At 37.7% G+C, this 27,240-nt stretch overlaps 1 protein-coding gene across 3 annotated transcripts in view; it reads left to right on the top strand.

The window, feature by feature from the left end:
* The window catches only part of FGF14 (fibroblast growth factor 14), a gene marked incomplete at both ends in the record, with an annotated part of 614,821 nt that overhangs the window by 507,030 nt on the left and 80,551 nt on the right, over nt 1–27,240 (top strand). The gene's annotated exons all lie outside the window — the stretch shown is intronic.

The raw sequence follows: 27,240 nt of genomic DNA, 5'->3' as shown, positions 1-27,240 counted from the left end.
CATATCCAGGTATACTGTATCCATATATTATAATGCAGCTAGAATTCATATCTGTCACAAGTCCAAGCAATAGAGACTTAGATGAAAATACTTCTTTCCATTATTCCTTGAGCAAAAGTGTATAAAATCATGGAGCCTCAAAGAAAATTCCCTTATTTAGGTTTGCATGTCATCTTAGTATAAATTCTTTAAAACTCTGTTGTTAAATATCATCATCAAAAAAACCACATGTAAACATACATACGTACAAACACACACCTAAAACTTAAGCAGAGAAGAAGCATCCTCTGGGGCCTCCCATGCAATGTGATACATTTTCTTCAGCAAATCCGGGAAATCTGTCAAAGAAGATGAAATGTGAGCTGCAGATTCCCTTCGTGGTGAGCTGGGAAATACTCTTGTCATTTGGAACCTTCCTCCACCTTCCCTGAAGGGTGTTCCTGCACACAGACCTGGGCCCTACATTATGCAAATTGCATTCTGTTTCACAAGATGAATATTCAACATACTGGGAGCAAGAGGAAGCTAGAATTCCCTGTCTCCCCTTTAGGAAGAATTCGATTCAGATAAAGATCATTTTCTAGAGATACTTTATTTCAGATAAAAGTCAGTTTCATTGATTTGACATTTGTTCTGTTATTTTTGTTTCTTTTACCCGCAAGTAATCTCTGAGATGCCTAAAAATTATTAGATGCAGTTTCTGCCATAGCTTCTAGTTCTGTTTCTGCTAATGATTTTATCATGTTGTCCTGCTGAGGTATATGTATTGATGTAGGGGAAATGTAAATGTTTGTGATCTTTTTGCTTCTGAGATGCTTTCTGTTTTCTTGTGATGAGGTTGCACATGTATGCCGTTTTTCTAAAAGGTAGAGAATATCATCGTGAGTATGTGTCTTAGCTTAAAATCCAAGTGCTGGTTCTGTTCAGTGCAGTCTAAGTGGTGCAGCAAGATTAGAGTGAGGACAGAGCTAGCTGCCCAGTCCAGTCCTCGGCACCTTAAATATGGCCTTTCCACCCAAAAATCAGATCTGTGGGCAGCACCTGCCCTAGGATTAGTCCCATTAACACCATCAAGCTTTTTATCTGACCCATTGTTTTCTACTCTCACCTTCCAGATTCTCCAGGTTCTTGGCTTCTGTGCCTCCCTTTTGGTGTCTTGATTCTCTGATTTGCAGATCTTGGTTTTCTCCTCTTCTCATTTTTGACTCTTTGCTCTGAACCCAGGACCTGGTAAGGAGCGCTCTATTCACCCAGCCTTACCCTAAAACGTCCCCTGCCCAGGCCAGGCCCTTAGAATCCCCAGCATCCTGTAGGAAAAGGATTTAGATAAAAATTGAATGCGATTTCCAGTTTTTACTAATATTCTACGGTTAAAGTGCTCTGTTTATTTCAAGGTAATGAAATTTGAACTTCAAATATTTCAGGGAAAAAGAATGTTTTCCCACATTCAGTCCTTTATTCCATAATTAGTTTCTGAGAGCCTACTAAAATAATAATCTAGAACAACACAATAGAACAATTACTATAATATGTAATAATAATAATGGTTAATATGTATCTAGTGCACCCTGCCTAGCACTGTTCTAAGTGCATTACAGTCTTAGCTCATTTAATTCTCCCAACCAATTAAGCAAATATTGTTAAAATGATAATACTGATGAACAGAGAGCTTAAGAATCTGTGTAGTCACCCAGGGAGTAGACAGAGAAGACAGGATTTGAGCCTTATTAGCCTGACTCATTAGCTTACATTTTTAACTGTTTCACTGTACTGCTTTCATGCGCCGAACAGTTTTCATAATATGGTCTGGCACCCATTCTAAGAAGTTGTTATAAACACAAGATGATGTAATAAAAATCTTTAGAGAATTGATACCTAGGGAAGAAACTTAATTTCAATTATTGAGAAGTATCATTTGAAATATAATCTGTTTCCTTTGGAGATTCTCAAGTTAAAAAATCGTAGAAAATGATACTTATCGGAGGAAAGGTTGATATTATATACTGGGTGCTTAATATTCTTAAAATGTATCACAGGTAACGTTTGAGCTTAAATTTTTAAAGCCGACGTGGTTAACCCAACTAAGAAGTTTTGAACTAAGCTGAATAGCTTTTTGAAAAGGAAAACTCCACTCAAGCTAAGATTTAAAGGAAAAAGTTAATGAAGATTGAAGTCCGAGAAACAAAGGAATCTGTTTTAAGCTTATGCCCACTTTAAAAAGATCAAATTAGACTAGTGTCTGATATGAGACCGCTCTCATTGAGAATCTATAAATTTAGAATGTAGGCAATAAAATACTCAGATCATTCAAAGTGAGTTCCGTTAAATGAAAGTCACACTAGGGATCTGACTTGGAGTGTATATTCCTCTATTTGTATTTCAGGAAGTGACTCTCATAATCCCTTGCCATCCAAATAAAGATATTTAATTTGTCAGATAATTCCACCTCAGGGGGATGAAAGAAGGTATCTTGACTGAGATGTAAATAATCACATTTCCGATGCTGAAGGTACTTGTTCCCTGTGGAATCTCTTCTTCAACATGACAAGAGTCATTTCTTTTGTGGTCATGATGATTGTAATATGTTTCTTGAAGATGCCTCTCAAGAGATATGATGTTAGATACAAACAGTTTGCTTGAAGATAGAATGCAGGCTGCATGGTCACAGAACAGAAACTGACAAGGAAATACTTTTTTAAAGAATCAGTTTAAAATGATATTTAGGGAAAATGCATGTTGACCAACTATAAGCTATTTATAGTGCACTTGTATTTCTGTGCCCATGGAGTGATGTGTGAATTCTTGGCTCATCCCTGATATCCATCTTGTCTCTGAATAGCATCTCTGGACATCCATCCTCAGGAAACTGGTCACTGTTTATCCCAGTGCTGGTGGGGTACCCTAGCCATGCCTCCCAGTGTTCTGTTTTTCTTTAGGTACCAGGCAGTACATGAGATTAATCATGTAATCTGAGCTACAGTGACTGTCACTGGCCATCACTATCCATTGCAGGTGAGCCAAGGGCCTCAGTAGCATCTGATGACTGCTCATCCTGGGGACCAGCCTTTTGTTCTTTGATGTGACCCCTGGGAGCCAGGAGGCAAAACTATAACTGAGCAGGTTTCCATTCATCTGGTTACACAGAGGTGCCCCTTCCATTTTTCATCTTTCATTCTTCGTCTCTCTGAATGGGTCAATTTCTTTATCTTAAAAGTATATTAAATTTGAGATGATTGTTAATGTCTTTGTTATTCTAAGAATCTATGACTCTATATGCATGTTTTTCTGCACAAACAATATCTAACACCTTTTGAGAATGTATATATGTGTTGTGTGTGTGTGTGTGTGTGTATATATATATATATATATATATATATATATATAATTTGTGTGTATCTAGTTTGTATGTGTTTCAGTGGAATTACACATTGTGCCTAAATTACACACACATTTATTTCCATGATTACAGTTCTGATCAGAGTGTTTCTATTTCTTTGTATGAAATGTTAAATAATAGTTTTAAAATTTACACCTATTCTAAAGGTTTACTTACCATGCTGAATATATATTTCTTTTCTTATCAAGTTTTCCTATGGTCTCTTCCACATTATGACTCAGTTGGATATATCATCCAGGCTCAAAATGGCTATTTTCCTTTCTTGGTATTTTGGCTCAGATAATTTCTAGTAATAAGAAAGCAACTATAGTGCTTCAGTTAATTTCTCTCCAGCATTCATGTAGTTCCTATGACCCTGAATACTGATGCACAGAATATGATTGATTATGACAAAGGCAAGAATGCTGTCGTTCTACTTAAGGTCACTTACCAGAAGGAAAAAACAATTTAGAAACAAAAGCAAATGGTAGACTACATATAACTAATTTTAAGTCGTCTTTGGACAAAAGGAAAACGTGAAACATCCTATTCTTCTACTGTTAGGTTGATAGTAGGCAATAAAAATAAATAAATAGACGTTCAGGCTCTCCAAGTTCCAGTGCCATTTTGTGGAATTTGGAGGAAGGAATTGAGGTTGAGATGGAGAAGATACTAATAGGAAGAAGAGAGAAAAAAAGAGAAGTGAAAAGAAAGGGGGATAATAAATCAGCAGTAGGAAGATGCGTTAGGCAGCATTGGGGAAAAGGGGGAGAAAAGAAAGAGAATGAAGGGAGGATGGGAAAAGGAAACGGCCAAGGGAAGAAAATGGGGAAGATACATCACAAGGAGGGGAGAGAGGGCAGGTCACACCTTCACTCCCTCCATCACATGCCTGGAATCCACCTGACTCCTGGCTCCGGCCTCCCACTATGGGGTGGAGAAAACAAAATCCTCCTTCTAGAAGCACAGTCTAGAGTTTCCAATCACACCTAAAATATTTTTTCTTCTCTATCCCCATAACCACTTTCACCTATTTCCCCTTCCAGAATGGTAGCTATGCCTGGTTAGTATTGTAGCTGTATTTAACTTCCAAAGGATTATACCTGTAAGAATTAGTGGAATGAGGTGAGTGGCAGTGTGAAAACCATTGCAGTAGTCCAGGTGAGGGATGCTGAGTGTATTCAATGGAATATTATCAGCCTAAAGAAAGAAAGAAACCTGCCGTTTTCAACAACATGGATGAACCTGGAGGGCATTATATTAAGTAAAATAAGCCAGACACATAAAGAAAAAAGCTGCATGATCTCACTCACGGAATCTAAACAAGTCAAATACATAGAAGCAGAGACTTGAACTGCAGTTGCCAGGGCAAGAAGGTAGGGGAATGGGGGAATAAAAGAAAAAGAAAGAAAAAAGAGGGAATTAAGTAGAAATTGCAAACCGCAAACGTGTTTTCTTTGGACAGACTGTGTGTGTGTGTGTGTGTGTGTGTGTGTGTGTGTGTGTGTGTGCATGCACACACACACATACACACACACTGTGATCTGAATGCCTTTAGGTTGGGCAAGTACGCTACAGTCTACAGTTTGGCCCCAATGACAACTACTCCTTTTTTTTCTTAATTTTTATTGGAGTATATTTGAGTTACAGTGTTGTATTAGTTTCAGGTGTACAGCAAAGTGAATCAGTTATACATATACATAGATCCACTCTTTTTTTTAGATTCTTTTCCCATATAGGCCATTATAGAGTACTGAGTAGAGTTCCCTGTACTATACAGTACGTCCTTATTAGTTATCTATTTTATATATAATGTGTATATGTCAATCCCAATCTCCCAATTTATCCCTCCCCCAACTTTATCCCCAGTAACCATTAGTTTGTTTTCTGCATCTGTGACTCTACTTCTGTTTTGTAAATAAGTTCATTTCTAAGGGAAGACACTATATACACAGTAACTTTGTTTCTACACACATGTTAACTTTGTTTCTGGGCCTAGAGACACTGGTGTTGGCAACCTGGGAATTAAGGGACTGGAAAGGATGAGAGATATTTGAAAGTGTTCCTTGGGGGGTTATGGGAAGAACTCTGCAGTTGTCTGGGTAGGGGAGGTGACGGAATCACAGCTCACTCTGGTATGATTAACTCAGAACCTGGCGAGCTGTGACGCTTCCCTGGAAGAAAACAAAACCCAGAAGGAGGAGGGAGTCTGGGTGGAGGAAGATGCTGCATTCAGTTTTGGAACCAGGATTTCCAGGTGGGTTATAATCCCACTGCTGGATGCTGACTCATGTATCCTGGAAGAATCACACCAAAGGGCTGTCTTAAGAATGGTGTGCAGATGGAGAAAGAATTGTTCTGTGATGGATGGTGACTGTTTTCCTTTTCCTGCTGAATGTCAGACAAGTTGCAGAAATAGGGTCAACAGCATCTGCATGGATGAAGTTAGATATTAGAAAGAACATTATTAAGTATGATGACTTCTTGAAAAATCATTCTAATATATTTTGCTTGATTTCTAAATATACAGAGTCGATAGAGGCAATTTTGGACACCGGGTAGTAGAGCAGAGGACTAGCTGCGTAAATTCATAACTTGTGCCTTTATAGAAATGCTGCTAATAATATGGGAACAAAGTATCAGGCCTTTGGAGATTCTTATAGTAACTCGCAATCCTCATTATACATAAGACTTACTCAGATAGCATTGTAAATATCCAGATCCCAGGACATTAACCTAAAAGGTTCCCACTCAGTGAGTTCGATACTCCTCAAAATCAGAATCTTGAATATGTGTCCCAGGCATTTCTAACACACGTGCCTGAAGGAGTCCCCCTTGATAAACAAGGGTCTGCATCACTGTCTCAGGAGCTGTGACTCTGAGATGACATGATTTATATTTACCATTGCTTTATGATTATTGTTATTGTTGTTATTTACAAATTCATGGTCCAGTTCAAGCCCCTTTGAAGTCAGCAGAATGATGTGACCATAAGTAGTGCTCGCCTGTCCCACTGATCAAATGAGCTGGCCTTTGAGGAACTGCACAGAGAAAAGACCCAGCTGTGATCACTCTGCTCAATCTGGAAAGAATAGGACAAGAAATGTGTCCTTGAGCATCAAGATAATAGAGGGAAGGACAGGAATCTTGCTGAGACTTGAGAAAATGAAGTAAGAGAAATAGAAACAAAGACATTGAATTTGCAACTAGTAACAGCTGGTTTGCAACCTTGAAAGAAAACTAGTCTCTTCACCATGTGAAAAGCTCAGGGGTTCCCCCTGAGATGATCAGCCTGGGGCCATCGTGCTCTGCTGACCTGAAGGGCTGGCTCAGAACAGGGACATCCTGTCAGAGCAGGTTTTCAATGACAACAAAGCTGGGTTGCTTCAGAAGTGAACTCTTTTTAGGATTTTTTTTAAAAAATTACTTATAAAATAAATATATCTATATTTAATAAATTGTGTATTTTTCCTAAGCCTCTGTTTCCTCGGAGACAAGTCTGTTTTCCTCTAAGCCGGACCTTCCCACACAAGTCCCATTTCTGGAACAAAGGAGGCCTCCTTCTGCCCTAGACAATCAGCAGGTTCCTGATGCTTGGAGCTTCTTTTCCGGGTCCTGTGAAGAGAGTGGGGTGATCCCATGTGGGCCCACCATTATATAAATTTCTTAACTATACCAAAGCCCCTACACCTCACAAAAATTAAACACATATGTCTGATAACAAGAGTGCAAGAAATATATAGAAGATCATCTCTGCTCAGTATAATTGTTCAGCACTTAAATATAGGCTGAAGAATCAAGCACTCTGTAGAGTTGTGTATAATCATAAATTCATGTATTTGCTCATTCAAATCAACCAGTATTATTGTATGCCTCCCACTGACAGCTATTGTGCTGTATGTATGTGCTGGAGCTTCAAAGATACGTGAAAAATTCCCGATTTAAAAACAAACAAGCCAACAACCAAAACCCTCTGAAGTCCAATAGATATGAGGAAATCACTCAGAGGGCATCTTCGCTAGATGAATTCTAAGAGTCTTTTCTCCGAACCTGTGATTCCATGATTATGTTTGTACGTTTCCTATCACTCCTTTGATAGTGGTGGGTACGTAGCACGTCTTCAATCTGTAGTTCTTGATTGCTTATTGTTAAGGTGGAATCAGTTTCACCAGCAAATTTTATGAATCTATTCCTTGAGTGCCTTCCTTGTTCATGCTATTTATTATGCATTCCACTTATCTTTTTTCCCCACAAAAAAACATTAAGCATCAGCAAAGAAGATAGGAGTCTGTTAATTTCTCGAGTTAGAATTGCAGAAAAGCACTTATTTACACATTTCCTTTCCTGAAAGGGCATGATAAACTCACAGAGGCAGAACTCGGATATGCAATGTCTGCCTCTATAGCATGGTCATATTTACATTAATGGGTGAGTGGTAATGCTGTCTTCACCTTAAAAAAGAATCTCAAGGCAAAAAAGTAAACCCTGGTTTCTAGTAAATTGTCGCTACCACTTGAACAATTTAAAGCAAGAGCATGAATAATGATAATTAGAGAAAGGACTTCATTGTTCCTATATGTTCATAAATGATATACTTGTAGTGTCAAAGAAAAAATATCATTGCATTTTGCAATTTTATCCTACTTTACTCTAGAGTGAAAACTATAAAATACTGTAGATAGAAACAAAATTTAGGTTAGATCTAAATGTTTCAGTTTTTTAAAAACCTGTTATTTGTAGAGGATGGATGGTAGATGGTGAAAGGAGTTTTTATATGTAAGGAATTTCAAACACTACCTGAAAAATTGAGTCCTAAATCAATAGATAATATTTGAGAACGAACTATCTCTTTGTTTTCATTCTCCACACCATGAAAAAACTTTTGCAAAATAACCCAAATACATAAATGTTAAGAAGGCCGATATACCATATAATGAATGACAAATCAGCTCTAACATTAAAGCAGTAATTAATACTACTAAAATTGGGGGAAAATTGTGATTCTTTAAAAAATTGTGTATGCCTCTTTATTGAAATTGTATACACCATCCACCCAAGTAAAGTTGAAGGAGTTTGTTTCTGATTACATATTTTACTTTTAGAGAATTCTTTCTATTTCTGGGAATGGGGTTGTATGTAAGCTACTTGCCAGGGACTCTGAGAACCCATGAGCCATGAGTTCAGGGTGGGCTCTGAACAGAAATTGGGTGTTTCTATCAGTTTCCTCAATGCAGCCCATTTCTTAGTAATTTACATTCCATTTCTTAGTTACTGGGAATTAATAAGAAATATTATTTAGGGCTTCCCTGGTGGCGCAGTGGTTGAGAGTGTACACGGGTTCGTGCCCCGGTTCGGGAAGATCCCACGTGCCGCAGAGCAGCTACGCCTGTGAGCCATTGCCGCTGAGCCTGCGCATCCGGAGCCTGTGCTCTGCAACGGGAGAGGCCACAACAGTGAGAGGCCCGTGTACTGCAAAAAAAAAAAAAAAAGAAAAGAAATATTATTTAGAAAATAATTCATAAAACTATGACTCATTTTTTTCCAGAGAAACTACTATAGTTACCATTACTGAAAAACCAAATTGGCTGTTTTTCTTCACAGTATTTACTAAAATTGGAAAAATTGTTCCTATAGTGAAAACTATATTGTTCACATATATAGTTTTTGTATATGTGAACTCCATACATTTTAACTTTGAATTATTCCTCTATATTATGGAAGGATGTTTTGTGCTCTGAGCTACTTAGGGTTTCACTGAATGTTGGCTGTTTGTCTCAAGGTAATGTATTCAATTTGGATTGCAAGTTCGTGGAAAGGTACATAGTGTACTTCTGAGTAAGGACATAGTAGATCTCTTGAGAGTTTTATCTAGAGTTAGATATTGGTTTTAAGATCTGACAACTACATGAAATGAAGAGATGAGTCACTTGTTAATAGGTACATCTCAACCCATGCAAAAGCATCATAATTGGTTGTTATTTGCTGTCCCAGTAGAGAAAGATACTGAATAGGAACGAGATATTTTTGTGAGGCTTTGGAGTTGCTACATCTCTGACAAGATGGAGATATTTTATTTGGTTATTAATCCTGGATCCAGGGCACTATTTAGCAGAAATAGGTATTTGGACAACCAGGAAACATTATTCTACTTTACTCTTATGCTGGTACAAATAGTACCAAGAGGTACTGGCCTGACAAATGGTGAATACTGGTTTATGTCATGAGAGGAGGAGCTTGCATCCATGTCACGCAAGAAATTAGCTGTGAATGCCTTTCACAAGGGCATCGTGACAGGGGGTTGACCTTCACTGACTCCCCATTTGTGTTACATTCTCCAGTTAACTCATCTGTCTCTCAACTCTGAACCCTTTATAACACTGTTTCCACTCTCTAAACCTGAGGCTGAGTGCATAAGAGATCCAGATCCTTTTCATGGCCAATTATTTTCCCTTAAGAGCTGCATATTTATTGTGGTACGGAAACAACTGTATTTATTAGGAGGCATGTAAAATGCTCACAATGCAAAGATGCACATTCATTTGCAAGCATCTCCTCTGCAGTTACTTATTACTCACATTATTTTTGCTATTGTGTTAAATGGTAAAAAAAAATTATGTAACTTCAGAAGAAATAATGACACCTACTGCATTATTCATTATTTAAATATTGCCATTTAACGTTTTGCTTTCTATCCTATAACCAGCAATTAACGTTATCAATAGAAGCAATGGAAAAAAATTTTTGTATTAAGAACTTGCAATTTAGATAACTCTACTTACCATATACCCAACTCCTACATTGGTTTTATTCCAATTTCAATTAGAATTCTATGTTTCTTGCAATATTAATAACAGAAAAAAATCAACTTTCAAACTGTTCAAAAGTTCTCTAGACAACTTTTACCTAGGGACGAAGTAAGAGGCATTCTCTTAATGTCCATGGAGAAATAAACTCTAATGTGAAATATCATATTAATATAAAGGAGGAAATTATTAAGAAATTGTTCCACAGGTACCATAAATGGGTTAACTATTTTTCTAATGCAGTTTGAGTCCTTTACAAGACTGTTTTTATAGACTTAGCAAAGCCAAATGTATACCCAGGAGAAATAGCAGTGAGCCTTTAATTTAAAATTACATTATGTGAGAATGCTTGTACATTGAAATGGGTAGACAGAAGAATTGCCTTGGGTAGTAGTTCCCTTGTGTTTATCTAAGAAAACCAAAGAACACCTTGTAGGAATTTGAATGCAAAGTTCTTATTAATTTTTATGCATCATTTATGCAATAACAATAACCAAGAAAAGGAAAAAGGAACCATGTCAGGAAAACTTGATTGTGTCAGACTTTGGTTCTCTGAGCCCTGAAAACCTGAAATACCCTGATTTTATTATTTTATTCCTGATGGTCAGTCTTTGGGACCAGTTAGAAATTCCTCAGACTTGTTAAACCATTAACCACCAGGACTAAAATACCATGTTATTTAAATTTTTAATGAATAATAACTTCATTAGACATTCTGTTCCTAATGTGGCTAGGGAAAACTATGGAATGTGGTACATTGTAGCACTTCATTTCAATTATTTAATATTCCAGTCATTTGCTTAACAAGAGACTTTGCCCAAGGGTTTGCTGAAACACTGAATATCTGGCAAATTACTGTGTACTAATTGATCCAGTGGCATGTTAAAATTACCTCAACCATTCTGCTCAATACTTAATTGTATTTTCTGTTGGTGTCAGTGTTCTACCTAGAAGTATTTTGTCCTTTAAAATAATTTTTTACTTTGGAAAGAAAGTGGTAGAAATGCATTATCGGTTACTTGAGAGGTTTTTACATTTGAGGCCGTAACGGTGAGAACAGCAAGATAAAGGTGTAGAAACATAATGCCCAAGTCCTGGAAATGCAGAGACTGCAAAGCCCCCGAGTTTTATGTATTAATGAACTAATCTTGTTAATCCCACTTCAAAGTGAGTTTTGCAAGGGTAACTCAATAATCTTTAGGAATGACTGCATCATACCTGAGTATATGTTACCACAGGGGAAAAATAGAATTATTGTACTGGGGGCTCTGTCTAGTGTGTGTGTGTTTGTGTCTAGCTGTTCTATAACCACAAACTACTAACACGTACTCTTTTCCTACACGATGAAAAGGGTACACACATAGAAATTAGTATTCTGATATGTAAATGTGGTTATTTTCTCTTAGTTCTCATCTAGCTATTTTTCTGAATACTCATTGTGAAGTCCTATGAACATAAAATCAATCTTTATGGATAGTGTATAGAATTTGTAATTCACAAATCCAGTTTTTTTTGTTTTGCTTTGTTTTTTGCGGTACGCGGGCCTCTCACTGTTGTGGCCTCTCCCGTTGCGGAGCACAGGCTCCGGACGCGCAGGCTCAGCGGCCATGGCTCACGGGCCCAGCCGCTCCGCCGCATGTGGGATCTTCCCGGACCGGGGCACGAACCCGTGTCCCCTGCATTGGCAGGCAGACTCTCAACCACTGCGCCACCAGGGAAGCCCAATCCAGTTATTTTTAATTCTTCAAAGAGTTCTTCTTTTAATTCTTCTTCTACAACTCATTTCTTAGATGGACAACAGAGTGGGATTGGTAGGTGGACATGTATAATGGGAGGAGAAAATACCCAGCTCAGAAGACTGACTGAGGGCTGTCAATGCCACCAGCACTAATTGAAGCATTTGGGCCCTCTTGGTGACTCTGAGAATTCTGAATGACTTTTTATAACGTGATGATGACATTTGAAACGCTTTCCAAGAAATAGATGGAACACTCAGTCCTGTTTTCTTTGATCTTCAGATACTGTGATTATGTTCTGGCAGAATGATGGCAACTAATTACGTAAGGTCAGCAAACATCGACATGCCTATCACAGACACAGCACGAACAAGTCGGGACTTCCCCAGCTGTGTGGTTGGCCTGGTGGGCACAGTGCCAGCAGCAACATTCTCTCTCTGACACTTCTTCTGCCGCAGAGAGATCCCATTTTGGAAGCACTGGGTTAGCAGGGAAAGAGGGGGGCATTCTTCCTCTTCTCTGCTTATGTCCCAGGATCTCTCTTCAAAATTTTAAAAAGACTAAAATTATGATACCTGCAAAGGGCATTTCTATTGATCCATCAGTGTATGTACATACTTGTCATCACCTCAAATGCAGATTACACTTAAGTACATGGTTCTTCAGATTCGTGCTCACACAGTGTCAATTCTTGTAAGAGGTCTGCAAATATCCTGGTTTTCTAAGTTTCATAAAGTCTAATGTGTTTTAAAGAGAAATGAAATAACCTTTCTGAGGTCATTTTCTAATTATTAAAGCAACAAGCTCGTAGGAAGGAAAATCTGGAGCTTTGGGGTAAAAATATTTCCTTTTCTCTTCTTTTTTTTTTTTTTTTTAAGGATTTACAGCTCAGTTCGCTTCATTGGTAGCCCTCAGGGTTTCTTTATCTCATGCCTACAACTGTTATTACTATCTTCTCTTAATGTCACATTGCTTTCACACTGTCACTGAAATGACCTAGAAACAATCCCATGAAAGTGGATCCCATAAAATAACATTTCCATGGCATCTTTTTATGTCCTAAAACTAGATTAAATGTCAATACAGTATAAGAAGTATGTAATAAAAATAAACAGTTTATGCATGATTCTAAGGGGAACTTGTTACTGATTTTTAAATGTATTTCCTTGAAAACTAAATTCATTCATTCTGTGGGTTTTACAGTTTTTAAACACAGACTATAACTTCATTTTGGTCATGATTTTAGGAAAACTTTTCTTTCAACCTGCAGCAATATGTATCCTGTGTCATATTCTTAAGAGGGCCATTTTATCACCTTATTTGGAAAAGACAAACTTAATTTCTTGGAAAGATACACATGATTACAATGTGTGTCATCACATTGATGATTTTGAAAATATATTTTATTTAATTGTGATACATTTCTGCGTCTAACAGTGACCATCTGTTGAAAAGTTAACCATATTCCTATTCATATTCGTGTGAAAGAAATAACACCATTGCAAGGAAAATACTAGCCTTCAAGGTGCTGATATGTATATATTAGGAGAAAAACATTTCATCCATATTTAGCTGTGAGGTTGCTCTCAGTATATTTTCCATTTAGCATTTGTAATGCTGTCATAATGAAGAAGTATATAATTGTTTTATCCTATTTAATGTATGTGTAACAACCAAGGATATTTCTGGATATCCAGATTGCCAAGATGAATGAAACGTTAATGTTTTCTTTGTCCAAGATACTGAAAAAAAATGAAGGGGAAAAACACGTCCTTGGTTCAGCTCTACTGCCTTCGAGTTGGAAGGGGGTTCCCAGATAATAATATTTCAGTCCATTTCCATTTTTGTTCTTGCTAAGACCCTTGATAAGGTTGCTTGTCAGATACTTAGTCTTTGTACAGATTTCTACTTTTATATCCTTCCTTATTGATTCTCCAGATGCTGATAAATTTTTTAAATAATCATAATATTTACAGGAGAAATAAGGCACTACTTTGGCTTATGTATGTTTATGTCATTCTTCTTGGACCATATAGTTTACTTTTAGTATCCTTTTTTTAATCTTTTACTTTTGTCTTAGGTATCATGACAGCACTAGTAATGAACTGTGCACACCCGGCAAATAAATTAGACACAACTCCTGTCAGATCAAGCTGCTGTCCACAGAATTGCAAGGGAGCAGCACAGAGCACTCTAGGGAAACGCTGAAAAGACACACATGGTTGCGTACACACATGGTTGCGTGCTGACCAGATTGTTGGCACGTTGACTGGAGATGTCCACTCTCCGTGCTGTTTTATAATTATACACTGACCTCTGCCGCATGAGGGACAGTCAGGACACTTTGCACTGGAGTTCAAAGCTTTCTGCCAACCTAAACTCTGACGCCTCCCTGATCCATTGCCCCTACACCCATCACACCCCCAAACAAGGAGAAATCTTTTCTCTTCTTCAAACACCTGTAACATGCTACCTGCGCCTCACTAATGGCTCTGATGCCATTTTTCTTTGCTTAGAGACAGAGATTTTCTCAAGCTACCTTTTTGAAAAGTCACTTTCTTTCTTTCTCACCCTTGATTTCTTTCCTGTCTCTCTCAGCATGCCTGCACTGTTGTTTCTCTGATTCCCTGTCTCTGTATTGTGACCTTCACCACTACCCCCAAATCATAATTAGTTTCTGCCACTGGATATTTTCAAGTTAATCATTCACCTTCACACGTATCTTTGTAAATGGCCACTTTAGAGTCTGTTCTTTTCCATGCCAGCAGTAATTCTCCCTGTCCAGCTGTTATAATTAGAGGAATTGTTCCCCAAGTTTTCTTATCAGATTAGAGCTGTTATTTGTTGTTTTATAAGTTATGTACACATAAAGACTTATTAAAGCAACACACTTAAGGTCTTGGATTAGAGATGCTTTCAACATGCAACCGTTTGTGGAAGCTGTTGTGATGATTATTGGAAAATCCAACACATAGCTAAATTTCCACTGATATTACATTTTTAAAGAAATTTTGTTTTCACTAATGAAGGTTGTGTTACTTACAAGTTCCATAGCAATTTTTCTTATTGCAGACATTTAAAAACAGTCACTATACCTTAAAATATCATATTTATAACTGCCTAAGGAATTTCTTTATAAATTTTTTTTCTGTCTTCTGCATGTCTGCCATTACATGACATTTACAAAGTACCAGCAGCAATATGGTGATAAGGATCTCCGAAAACAAGAACTTCCAGGCTGGGACTTCCCATTTTAGGTAGATCATAGAGATTTTCCATTATTCTACCAAATCTAGAGAGAGTCAGCCAAAACAAAGATTTTCTTGATCTGAATCCATTCCTGTAAATTTCTGCAATGTCAGAGGAGATGGGAATGTTGATCTCTGGCACCTGCAGTACGATCTTTTGGATTTTCAACATCACAACTCTGCTCTGAGTTAATTGTTCTGAAGTTGCCAAGGTATATTCAAGAACGCACATGTACCTCTATGGAAATATCACCCAAGCAAATAGCTGCACATGATTTAGGGAAAGTATATTCCTCCTAAAACAAAAGTTAGTAAGGATGTGCTTTGAGAATTATGTACTGATTAGATTTCATCACTTAATGTTTGGGAATTATAAAAGGGGAGAAGCATAACTGCACTACCCATGCTAAGCCCAGAGTACCGTGTATTATAAAACGGGCAGTTCTGAAACAATAGTCTTTCACAGCCCTTTTCTTTCCAAAGAGCATTTTAATCATCTCCTACACAGTCATCAAGTAGCATTTACCCTTTGGCTTCCTGAAGATGTGCTGACATCTGTTCACCTGTCCTTTCTTCTGAGTCTGGATTTGACTTATTGAAGTTATCAGTAACCTTGCCCTGAGGGGTTCTGTGTCCAGGAGCATCTTTATTGCTCCATTTACCATTTGTAAAACTAATGTTTCACAGGTAATAACACTGACAAGTAAAGCTTTACCTTATGAAAAGAATTGCTAATGTGCTGGAAAGAAGGGAGGAAAGTACCAGATGGTTTATTAAGATGAAAAGAGTAGAGAAAGAGAGAAGAAACACAAGGGTGAAAGGAGGATGCCAGAAAAGTCACCCCTGCCTGTTGTCTGAGGGCAGAGGAGAATATTGGAAGAGGGACAGGAGGAATTTGGCACCTGACAGAGCTTAATTGCTTTTTTCCAATCACTGTGCATCCAGGGTTCCTCAGAAAAGGTGAGATGTAATCCTAAAACGACACCAAAAGAGCAATAAAATCTATAGTTGAGTTACCATAAGCAGATCATAATATTTACAAGGAAAACTTGAAATAATAAAAAATGGTTGTATATTTAGTTGTATGTATATTTAGTAACCCAGTTGTTCACACAACTAACTATAGTGAGTATGCTTTTCACATGCAAAACAGTACATTTCTGGAGTCTGCTGTAGAAAAAGGTGGGCAGTTCAGAGGAGACCTGGAAGAAGCAGAAATTCTTTTGTTTGTGACTCAGGGGCACTCAGGTTATCAGAATATCCACTGGTCCAATGTAGAGTCTGAGTGTGATTCAGAGAGTTGACAGTAATGACCGTTGGTGTGCTCTAGAGGAAAAGGAGTTATGGGAACATGGCTGCCCTGCAGCTTCTATCGGGTCACCACTGGTTTCCTAGCTCCTAATTCTACGGACACTCTACCATTCCAATGCTCAGTAAACTCTGGCCACTGCATTCCCTCCCTGGACACTTGTCTTGCTCCTAGTCTTGGGTTTCATAATTTCATGGAAAGAGGCTCAATTGGTTTGAGTTTAACATGATGGGATTTTGCATTGTGTATGCTTTAAAGAAATAGTATGTATGCTTAATAATAAATTATGTTAGAGAAGAAATCTATTAGCTAAAATCTAACTTCAATGGACTAACTCATAATTCCTTTGACTTGGAAGGCAGTTTAGATTATGGAACCAAAAACAATCCATACATGTTTTTGATTTCTTGAAACTAGGATGAGAGTCTATGGGATTACCTTCCTCAGTTCAATCAGTGGCCCTTGGGGTACTTCCTGGTAAACCACTCTCCCCATAGGCCATGCCTAGAGTGTATTCTTTTTTCTTTTTTAATACTTTATTTTATTATGTTTTATTTCATGGGCCACGCTGCAAAGCATGTGGGTTCTTAGTTCCCCAACCAGGGATCGAACCTGTGCCCCCTCCAGTGGAAGTGCAGAGTGTTAACCACTGGACCTCCAGGGAAGTCCCCTACAGAGTATTCTTAGTGGATAACATGGTGCAAAGAGACCGAAATAGTATAATAAACAATGTTAATGTCTTTTTAATTGTTATCAGTCCTTATTGTGTATGCCACAGAGGATTGTTTTTAAAATCAAAGGATAACTATTTCTAATGACAGAGATGCCAAATACCAATAGGGTGCAGTGTCTCTACATATTATTTGGACTCCCTGATTTAATAGTGTCCACATGGGACATATAATTATCCCATGATATTTACCCAGTAGGACTTTAACACTTGAGGCCCACACCTGAAATTGCAAACAGCCCCACACTTGAAAGTATAAACTCTTTATTACACGGAAATCCAGATGATAAACAAATAATAATAGATTTGTTTCAATCCATCTTTTATCTAGAGAAAAAAAATTTTAAACTACGGAACTATGGTTAGAATTTTTTTTTTCTGGTTTTTTTTGTTGTTGTTGTTGTTGTTTTTTGCGGTACGCGGGCCTCTCACTGTTATGGCCTCTCCCGTTGCGGAGCACAGGCTCCGGACGCGCAGGCTCAGCGGCCATGGCTCACGGGCCCAGCCGCTCTGCGGCATGTGGGATCTTCACAGACCGGGGCACGAACCTGTGTCCCCTGCATTGGCAGGCGGACTCTCAACCACTGCGCCACCAGGGAAGTCCCTGGTTAGAATATTTATTAAAGCATAAAGGCACATATCCTTGATTGTCTTCAGATATAGATAGGTTTGAATAGTTAAGGTTATGACAGTAGAAATGTATAAGGCATTTTAGAGAAAAATGCGTAATTACCTGTTTGCGGTACACGGGCCTCTCACTGCTGTGGCCTCTCCCGTCGTGGAGCACAGGCTCCGGACGCGCAGGCTCAGCGGCCATGGCTCACGGGCCCAGCCGCTCCGCGGCACGTGAGATCCTCCCTGACTGGGGCACGAACCCACGTCGCCTGCATTGGCAGGCGGACTCCCAACCACTGCGCCACCAGGGAAGCCCTACCTGTGTGTTTTTAAGCCAATATTTATTTGGTTGTTATACATGGTACAGAACACTGCATTTGCTACTTTGCATGAAAGACCTCAATACAGGTGACAAATTCTTTGACTTAAATCCATGATTTCTTTTAGTATTATTTCAATAATATCCTTCTGTGCATCTTTTAACTATCAGTTTGTAAATGTGTATCTTTATTTACATAATAGGGTCAGACAACTTACTAGAAAGTGTATCGTTATATTAGTGGATTAAGAGAGTTATTACATCTCACTGAAAAGACATTCATAAATATTTTTAAATTGTGAGGGAAATTAAATAATTGGCACTTAAGATGCCTATTTTAAGTAATAAAGAAGTAAGGAAAAGTTGCCTTCAAGCAATAGGATAAGATATAAGAAATTAGGAATTTCTTCTCCATAATGTGTTTTTCTGGTTTTTTTTTTTGTTGTTGTTGTTGTTGTTTTTGGCTGCCTTGGGCCTTCCTTGCTGCATGTAGACTTTCTTTTAGTTGTGGCGAGCGGGGGCCACTCTTCATTGCAGTGCACGGGCTTCTCATTGCGGTGGGTTCTCCTGTTGTTGAGCACAGGCTCTAGGCGCGCGGGCTTCAGTAGTTGTAGCATGTGGGCTTCATTAGTTGTGACTCTTGTGGCTTGCAGGCTATAGAGCGCAGGCTCAAGTAGTTGTGGCGCACGGGCTTAGTTGCTCCGCGGCATGTGGGATTTTCCTGGACCAGGGCTCGAACCCATGTCCCCTGCATTGGCAGACGGATTCTTAACCACTGTGCCACCAGGGAAGCCCCTCCATAATGAGTTTTAAATATATATATATAAAATGACTGCATTAATTTCTGTGAATTGAAAAGAATAGACTAGAGGAACTGCAGATCATTCCACAATTTAAAACAAATTTAGAATCCTTTTTAAATAGATATAGTCAATATTTCTTCTGTAAAATCAGATTCAAAATATCAACGGGAATGCACTTTACCTTGGAGTTAATTGAACTGGTATCTACATTTTAGGACAATTATTTCTCTTTTGCCAAGAAGAGACTGAGGCTTGGTTTTCCTTCAATAATGTCTTCATTGGGCATTGAACTTGACAAGTATTTATAAAACTACCAGTGTTAAGGGGACACAAAAACATATCAGCTGTTACTCCTGAGTAGAACTTATTTTATTTGCTCCCAGCTCTGTCCAGGAGGTTAGGTTCTTATTTAGATAAACATCTCTAGAGTGAAGAAGAACTATCTGTTAGGTTTTACAAGCTTAGAACAAACATTAATTTTTTTTTATTTTGCGTCTGTACACATGAAGTGATATTCTAAATCATGTGTTCTTTACCTGGGACTTCCTTTAATATTTCATGAACTGTAATTCAGTTTAAACAATAAAAGAGAGCAATTGGGAAAACACAGTGGCCAAAACTTAGATGAAACCTTATGTTCAAATTCTGTTTTTTTGAGACTATCCTGAGCTCATCTAACAGTTTGTTGTGGCTTTTATTAAGCTGGAAATTCTAAGAGTTGAGTTTTACACTAATTTTACCTTTATTGTGAGTCATAATTTCATCTTTCTCTTTATTTCTAAATATCCTCTTCACATATTGAATTTTTTAATTTCTTTGAAGTCAAAAGCCAAGGCTCTTCTCTGTATTGCATTTGTGCTATATGGGCTACAAATTAAATTTCACATTGTATTTCATGGTCCATTATCACTAGAAGCAACCAAAGAGAATCTACCTTTGCATTCAACTTAACGTTCATAAAAGCCTTTGCAATACTAAATTAAAATTGTAGATTTCATCAGACACTGCAAAGTGCAGAGCAATAGAGAAGTGTTAATTTTTAGATTCTATTTGTTAATAGATATACACCATTATTAGTATTATTGTATCTTTCACATTACTATAAAGCAGTGGATTTCAGCCTTGGCTACACGTTGGGCAACTTTTAAAATATATTAATGCCTGGCTGCACCACCTGAGAATATAACTGTTCTGGGAAAAGGTATGGGCGTTTCAGTTGATCATTTTGAAAGCTCTCTAACTAATTTTTAATAGATATCTCAGGTTTTATCTGCTTATGGCTCTAACAGTAGACAAGCCAAAAAGCAAACAAACAAACAGAATTATTTGAGAACAATTGGAAAATATAAATTCTCACCCCACTGATCATCCATGTTCCTTGGATATTTTGCTTAGATATTCTTTACTTATCGACTTTCTCGTTATTTGAGAGTGGAAATTAGGTAAAAAGCATGTGTGCCATCTGCAGCTTCTTTTTCTGAATAACTGTGTTTTTACTGAGTTGCTTGCTTAGTTTAAGCTCGTTATGCCAAAATGTATTTATGTGAGGACTTTCCTTTCTGTCTACTTTGCACAGCACCAGACTTCTTGTCTATTTACTTTATATCCTTATAAGAGCATAATGCTTGAAAGTACTTTTAGCTTCGAAGAGTTCTTTCTGAAAGTTATGTGATTACCAAGCAACCAAAATTCTTTGCATAAGCACTCATTAGTCCTACCAGCATCTCTCTTTCAAATATAAATGTTAATCTTCGAATAGTGACTTCCACACACATTTTGGCTTCAGGCTTCAGGATGAATCCCTGTTCCTGTAGCAAAATCTTTGTCGGGGATGGAGCAGAGCATCCAAGGAGCAACCAGGAATCACCAGGGAGACCTCTGATTCCAGATGTCCTCTTAGGAGAAGTAGGACGTTATTGAACAAAACTCCCCAGAGATGCGAAAAGTTGCAGGGTCACAGATATGACCTTTTAAATTTGAAATACAAGCACAGTTAAGATGAAATTCCTATTGAGGAAAATTAGAATATATTTCAGAATATATTGGTATAATTATATATATAATTTTCTCATCTTTATTCAAAACAGATACTCTTAAATACTAATTTTGAGTTAATCCATGAGAAAAATACCTAAAAAGAAAAATACTGCGTGGTTCCTACCTCTTGACATTTTGATTTAATTGCTCTGCATGCAGCCTGGGCATTGGGACTTTCAAAAGCAACCCACGTTATTCTCACATACAGCAAAATTTGGGAACCATTGCTTTAAATCTTACCCAGTTTATTGAATTAGAATCTCCAGATGGGAGTGGAATCTTATAGTTTTCATTTCAAGAAGCACTTCAGATGATACTTATACACACTGAAATTTGATAACCACTGGTTTTACTGTGTGATATTTTCTTCCAAGAAATTTTGTCTCTACTATTTGACGATTTTGTCCTTGCCTCCATGGTTCGTGTTTTAGGTGTAAATATGGCACTATTTTTTTTCCAAATTTAACCACCGTATGTGTTTATTTGCTTTGTGTAGGTTCAGGAATATACTAGGCATTCCTGTTTCCACTGACTTCTCCATTAGGACTGAGATAGTATGGTAGAGCAGAAGTGGTTTGTAATTTTACATATGCTACTAAATCGCTTGGCAGTGTTTAATCAATAACTGAGGTGCAGGGGTAAGCTTCTTAAACTCTATCTCAGAACATTTAACATTCTGACAATTACTGTCTGTCTAGCCTTGGGTAGGTTACTTAATTGAGCTTTCTTCATATGTGAAATGGTAGTTTTTAATATTGGCCTCTTAGGTTTGTGATTTGGATAAGGCAGTAATACGTGGTAGTACTGTGTAATTTGCAAAGTGCTATGCAGATTTTAGGTATGGCTGTTTATATGTTTGCAACATTAGGAAGTTTCATTTGTAAGGTCATTTCCATTCCAAAAATCTGTGATTTTTTTTCACTTAAATATGTCCAACACATCATTTGTATCCCCCCCGAACAATTTATACAAAGAAGGTGGTCCAAGTGTGTTCTTAATTGATTATGTGGTTTAAAGTGATTAAATAATTCAAGAAAATAAAGAAATTTGGAAATCAAAAGAATGACTTAGTATGAATCTTTGATCCAACACTAAGAATTTTATATTTCTTTCCACATTTCCTTGTTTGGTTTTCTTTTTGGTTGTTGTTGTTTTTTTTTTTTTTTTGCGGTACGCGGGCCTCTCACTGTTGTGGCCTCTCACTTGCGGAGCACAGGCGCCGGACGCGCAGGCTCAGCAGCCATGGCTCACGGGCCCAGCCGCTCCGCGGCATGTGGGATCTTTCCGGACCAGGGCACGAACCCGTGTCCCCTGCATCGGCAGGCGGACTCCCAACCACTGCGCCACCAGGGAAGCCCTGTTGTTTTGTTTTTGTTTGTTTCCTTGGTTTGGGTGAGGGGAGTGAGGGAAATTTTTGTATTCTTCCTTTGTCCACCTTTCTGCAAATTAGGTTACAGTTGGGAGAATGTTACAAGCACCCAGTGCTTAAAAACAATTACTATTAAAATACATAGTACTGAAAAAAATGGATGGTTGATTTAATGGGATAGTTTGGACTGTTTATTTTAATAGTATTGTTTGTATTTTGTTTTGAGGCACATAATGATGAAATATTCTGGTTTTCTTCTTAAATGCAGTAAAGAGCAATCCTACTTATTTTCACAAAGAACTCTGGCAGGCTATACCCAAACATTTTGCTACAAACTTTTCTGAAATGTGTAGCTGATCCTGTTTGGAACCTGAAAGATTTTATTGGTCCCAGCTGGCAATAAATTGAGAACTATTCCTTAGATCTCTAATTACTTTGGTGGTTCATAGTATACTCATAGAGATCTGTATTGACTTTCACTGCATGTTTTTGAATATGCAGTGTAATTTTTTATTGATAAAAAATGTGAGCGCAGATGTTTTATCTTAGCATAAAGTAATTAATGAACCAAGACTATAAGATTTGTTGAAGTTTTGTGGGTTCTTCCCATATAAATATAAGATTACTTTGTTATGAAACATATTAAAGTGCACACAGTCCCCATAAATGCAATCTGTCAGTATTTTACATAAGATCTATTTGATATACCTGATTTATTCAATCAGAATAGATAGAGAGAGACAGAGACAGAGACAGAACAGCTATAGATAGCATAAATAGAGAGGGAACCTGGTTACCTGGCACAGAAACTTTAACTTAATTGATAATTAAGACTGAAATAAGATCATGAATAACCTGTACTTGGGCAACCAGATGTTTTATTTTTGCAATGTATATACTTAGAATGCAGTAGCATGGCCCCGGCTATAAGAAATGAGAATGTAAAATAGGAGGTCGATCAGAAGACAGGACTGGATGAGTATTTTGAGAATTGCCTACATTATGATGAGAGACAGAAACAGAGACCGAGACAGTGACAGAGAGATGGTGAGAAGGAAAGACATTAAAAAAAACATTTAGCTCAATGGCAGCATGATTAGAATGAATCCACTGTCTTCCTAAATGACTACTTAGGCAACATTCATTTGAACATAGTCTTAAAAAACACTTTCAGGGGATTCCCTGGTGGCGCAGTGGTTGAGAGTCCGCCTGCTGATGCAGGGGACACGGGTTCGTGCCCCGGTCCGGGAGGATCCCACATGCCGCGGAGCAGCTGGGCCCGTGAGCCATGGCCGCTGGGCCTGCGCGTCTGGAGCCTGTGCTCCGCAACGGGAGAGGCCACAACAGTGAGAGGCCCGTGTACCACAAAAACAAACAAACAAACAAAAAAAAAAAACCACTTTCATTAACTGTATACCAAAATAGAGAAAGAAAAAATATAAAACCTTTCAGATATCTTCTATGTTACAGGGAGTTAAGCAAGTCAGAATAAGTTCTTGTCTTTTTTATTGAGTCGACACCAATGAAACATGTATTTCTGAAGACCAACATGTGCAATTTTCATGTTCAGATTCTTGACTTTATACAGAGAAATGTGTTCCCTCACTCACTCACCAAATATTTCTTTATATTTTATATGTTTATGAAATTACTACGTGTCAGACACTCTTCATAGTGTTGAGGATACAGTAGTGACCGAAATAGGCATATGTCACTGTCCTTAAGACCCTTGGGTCCTAGCGAAGAGTTGTATGTGTGCACACAGGGTGTGGGGAGACACCAACCCAAGGGGAAGATCAGAACTGAAGTTGTAAGGTTTATCACCAGTGCAGCTGATTTACGACATGCTAGAATGTTGTACATTTCTTTTACTATTTTCATAGTTGTTCTCTAATTCTACTCTTCATTTTAATAAACTTGGAAAGCTTTAATATGTCTCTGTGAAGTCATATTTGGTTTTGCAATGCTTTATGTTTCTCTTGGAGTCAAAAAGTTTGTTATCTAAGTTGATCTTGGCTGGGTTAATTTAGAAGAAGTTTGTTTAAATATTGAATATATTGAAAAAGAAAAAAATAAATTTCACACACACACACATACACACACACACCACCTCCCTAGGAAGGCTGAGTGGAAGCAACACTATTTATCTTCAGAAAAGTTTATTGCCAATCTAAAGAGAAAATTTGAAGCTTTCTTATTTTGAAACAATAAGAGAAGCTGAATATAGATTTATTGTAAATGATTTAAAGTACAGTTCTTTGTCACAATTAACATAATTCTTTCTCTTGCTTCCAAATGTCTATATGCCATTGTAGTTAAACTTTGATTCTTCCTGTGGAACCAGCAACAAATATTTTCTGCCTAGTCCATGTGTGGCTTGTGAATATGAGTACTATTTGTAGGAATGTTACATGTTTACTTTGGCTTGATCAAAATTAGCAAGAAAGTTATGGTACCAGGATATCTTAACCAGTGTATTTAGGTCTCTAACTCATTTCTCATATATGACTCTTGTGCTGGTAAAATTATGAACCTTGATTCTCATCTCACCTCCTTGACATCTAGGAGGTTTTGAGGGACTACCTGCCTCCTACAATACATTTCCAGTCCTGTTTTGTCTTTAATTGTCTGTAATGGAAAGAAAGAATTACGTCGCATGTGGTTGTTCCATTGAGAACAGAGATTTTAAAGTACTCAGTTCTTTGACCAGATCTTTCTTTGAAGTCCTACTTTATGACAAATGATAGTCAGTCTTATTTTAGTGTTGAAAATAATAATATATACTGCCTACTACTTAGCACGTATAAGTGGGTCTTTGGAAAAACCTTTTGACTTCATTTAAGGAATCAACAGTGAATTAATGAAAAGCCTTCATCTGTAGTAGTGCATATCTGTAAACGTGGACCACCTTGTATTTGTCATCCTTTTGCTTATTGTTTGATTAGGAATGTCTCATTTTGTTTGTTAAAGAAGACAGCTTCAAGTTACCCACATTTCCAAATGTTTAGATTATAACAATGCTTTGATACAAATTTGGAAAGTATCTGGAGATCAACACGGTGATGTGATAATGGGCGACTGCAAAATTGAATGAATGAGTTTTGCAAAATCGGAGAGATTGTATATTTAATAAAGATGCACTATCAGAATTTGCTAGGAACACTTTAGCATTTTAGTTCAAGTTCCAATATTTTACATCTTTCTACCTGAGTCATACTCTCACTTAGAGGTAATTGCTTGATCAGTAGGGAAATATATTATTGGTTTGAGAAATAAAATAGCTAAGTGTTAACTTTTGAATAGCACTACATATGAATTAGGACTATGATCTTGTTTGGATGGAACATTCCATTAAATTTCTTGAATTTATGTCAGGATACAACAAAGTGCATTCATCAACTTAGGTGGTTTGTTTATTTGTGCATTCAGCATAATTTTGGTTTCCCCAAGTCTACAATTAAGCATCAAGACACAATAACAGCCTTTGAATTTTAATGACAATTGGCAGGGTGCTGAATTGTAATTAAACCAGTGGAGATGATGAATTACTTACAGATTTAAACTGTGTGCAGAGTAGCCAACATAAAGCAAATAGTCTATTGATGTACATATATCAATAGTCCTATGTATACTATATAATCCTATATGTACTATGTATACTATATAATCCTTTTAAAAATGCAAGTATCTCACGTAACTGAACAACTTTTGAGACACTGCCTTCCAGTTGTCCAGTTATAAATTAGCTAAACTTACAGACTGTATTTTTTTCTGGAGAACAAGAATCCTACTTCCTCATCTCTATATCCACAAGCATTGAGTAGTTTATGCCCATAGTAACTATCCAGTCAGTACAGCTGAAAGTGTTTCTTTCTTTTTTTTTTTTTTTTTTTTTTTTTGCGGTACGCGGGCCTCTCGCTGCTGTGGCCTCTCCCATTGCGGAGCACAGGCTCCGGACGCGCAGGCTCAGCGGCCATGGCTCACGGGCCCAGCCGCTCCACGGCATGTGGGATCCTCCCGGACCGGGGCACGAACCTGTGTCCCCTGCATCGGCAGGTGGACGCTCAACCACTGCACCACCAGGGAAGCCCTGAAAATGTTTCTTAAATGGGAATCCTGCTTCTTTTCTCTCACAATTTAAAAAAAAGTATATATAAAATAACAACAGACCTGCTAAATATTTGTCTTTATGGGCAGTTTACACTTACCAAAAGTTCTCCATTATGAAAAGTACTTCTGTATAAAGATAGTTGAAAATCAAGGCTGCATTTATATTTTAAAAACAAATAAGCTTTTAATGCCATGCCTATTTGGGACAATGTGAGAAAAGGGTCTGTGTACCGTGTGAAAGGGTTCTATCTTCTCTCCAAACGGGCCTGACTCAGCCGTCCTGAGTGAGAGCAAGGCTGGGAAAACACCTCTACTACAGCCAGGCTGGAACCCTGGGACAGTGGGCCACTGCTTTCTGGCAGCAGTGCCAATGAGATTGGGCAAAGTAATTTTTCATTTATTAATACTTACATGGAATTGACCAGAATTAGTGGAAAAAAAGCACAGGAGAACAGCAATATTGAGAAGTTCTTTATAAGGATGTAGATTCCAAACCATTTTATGAATAACTCCAATCTTTCTTCTTTCTCTTAATTTTTGTGATAGAACTCATCTCACAGGACTCCTACAAGCTTCCCTCAGGAACTCTTGTGGCTCCATATCATACTGTTTACTTAAAAGTGATACCACTCATATGTGGGATCTAAAGAAATGGTACAAATGAACTTACTTACAAAACAGAAATAGACTCACAGACACAGAAAACAAGCTTATGGTTACTAAAGGGGAAAGGGGAGGAGGGATAAATGAGAAGTTTGGGAGTGGATACACACTACTCTAGATTG

The sequence above is a fragment of the Leucopleurus acutus genome (genome assembly GCF_964270905.1).
Source record: "Leucopleurus acutus genome assembly, chromosome: 18".
Lineage (NCBI taxonomy): Eukaryota > Metazoa > Chordata > Mammalia > Artiodactyla > Delphinidae > Leucopleurus > Leucopleurus acutus.
This window is presented reverse-complemented; position numbering and strand designations above follow the sequence as displayed.